The sequence below is a fragment of the Lates calcarifer genome, unplaced genomic scaffold, assembly GCF_001640805.2.
Source record: "Lates calcarifer isolate ASB-BC8 unplaced genomic scaffold, TLL_Latcal_v3 _unitig_1152_quiver_589, whole genome shotgun sequence".
Classification (NCBI taxonomy): domain Eukaryota; kingdom Metazoa; phylum Chordata; class Actinopteri; family Centropomidae; genus Lates; species Lates calcarifer.
In genome coordinates, this window is record NW_026115321.1 from 89,005 (window position 1) to 91,464 (window position 2,460).

Genomic DNA, 2,460 nt, shown 5'->3' on the forward strand with positions numbered 1-2,460 from the left:
CTCAGTGATATGGGATCTTTACTTCCTTAATATGATAAAATTCCTGTTGAAACAGGTTGTTGGAATATAAAACAATGACTGATTATTGAAAAACATGATACACCCAGATTTTTTCTCGTGATTTTTTTTTTTTCCCTGTAGGCGCCATCAGACTCTCAGATCACCAACAAGTATGAACAGTATTCACTGATGACCCCACACCAAGGCCACAGCAAAGACTTATTGTTTTTCAGTTTTAAGCACTTGAAGGTTAATAAGGCTAACGCAGATTTCCCCTGTACTCTGACAGTAAATGCATGTCAGGCTCAGTGTTTATACTGGGGAGATTTTAATCATAGGATTTGTTGATAATAATAACAAGGATGAAGTTGTGTAAGTTAAAGGCAGCTTCAGTCTGTTACCGTGTTCAGTACCTCATACATAAAGTGATTAATGTGAATGTGTTGAAGGTTAAAGACATTCTGTGTTTTCCTTATGATAGAAGATACTATATCATGAGCGAAATAAGCAGTCAATGCCAAGGCTGAGTATATCCACCTTGGGCCTATAGTGCACTAATGACTTACTCAAAAACGCAGATTCAGACAGGCTGGGCTTCATACATTACATACCTAAGGAACCAATCCCGTCAACCAGTCCAGTTGCAGGTAATAAGCATATAAACTCTTCACTTATGGCCAAAACGTGTTTTGTGCTGTCACTGTGACCTTTGACCACCAAAATCTAATCGGTTCATCATGAGAATGGGACGGACAATTGACAGACAAGTGGTGAGACACATCGTCAGGCTTGATCAATGGAGCAAAACAAAACAAGTCCCTCATAAGATAAGACAAAAATCAGATAAGATGTGATCAGCTGGCACCACGTGCCTCTGAATATGATACAAACATGAGGTGAGATGAAGAACAATGTCACAAACATGTTAATGTGATGATGACACAGAACTTGTGACAGTGGCAGCAACAAATGTTGTGAACTGTGTGTAAGTGTAAAAATTGTGTAGCTTTCACATTTGACTCATTACAAACAGGATGTTTCATCATTCAAAACATTTATAAAATAAATAAATTTATACAAAACCAAAAACAAAGGCGCAAAAGTAGGGAATGCATTTTCCGCTTTTTATATCTGCTTAAAAGCTGTGAGAAGCGAATGTCTGGCTAATTAGCAAACTACTAACACTAGTAACTGAGGGTTGGTACCAAGGCCAAGGAGCCTTTTAAAGAAAAAAAAATCACCTTTCAGAACTAACACAACCATTTTCAACCAACTCATGGAACTAACATTAGCTAGTTTAATCTGTTAGGTAGCTACAGCTGATAAATTCTACACCAGGCTGAAAATGAGAAGCCTCTGTCTGAAATCAAAAACTACTATGACTTTTAAGTGGGATATCGGCCAGCGTTAACAGTGTAAACTGCACAATGAAAAACCATTTTTCATGGTATGTATTTTCTCCAAACAATCCTATGGTGGAATCGCCCACATTTTATAGATACACATATTGTATGATATTGTGTAATATTGCTGGGGGACTAGAGCTGTCAGTAATAACACAGAACAATGATGACTGTAAAGCATCCAAAATCTTAATTCACCTTTAAACTATTGTGTTTTCACTGTGGTTTAAGCAAATTCAAAAGAAAAACAGGCTGATTCTGTTAGTCTAATGCAGGAAAAACACTGTAAAATACAAAACCAATGTGTTGACTATAGCATTTATTCTTGACAGGTAAACAGTTTTTTGCATAAAGATGTGTTGCATTGCAAAAAAAATTAAGAGGCACATTGTATTAATAATTATTTCATATAAATGCACATAAACATTTAAAATAGATTATAAAGTGAAATGTGAACTTACCACCTTCCCAAGAATCAACTTAACAGTGTCTTGGTGTTAATACAGCAGTCGAGACAAGATGCGTTTCCTCAAATATCAAAATAATGTGTGGAGGAAGTCTGAATTATACTGTACATTCAGCAATTCATGACCATGGTGGAGAGAATTTGTTATTTTCAGTATATCATTCTTAGCCTCAGCCACGTCTTACATCATGTTCAGACAGTTCCTCAGTTCAGGTCAAACTAACTGAAGATATTCAAGACACTTCATGTGAAATCATTTCATGAGTTGAACTGTGAAATTAAGGGTTTGTTTTCTCTTAAGAGTGTTAAGAGTTAATGTTCAGGTCTACCATGTTTATCATCTTAGTTTAGCATGTTACATTATCTTAATTAACTAGCCACAACTGATTAAAAATATGCCCACAACAATTGTCGTTTCTGCAGGTGTAACGATTACCATGTTCACACTTAATTTAGTTAGCATGCTGGGATTTGCCAGTTAGCAGTACACAGAAAGTACAGGCTCATGTGAATATTATTAGATTTGCAGGTATTTACATAAACCAAAGTACCAGATAAATCAAACAATAAAAGAGAACTTTAGTCATCCTC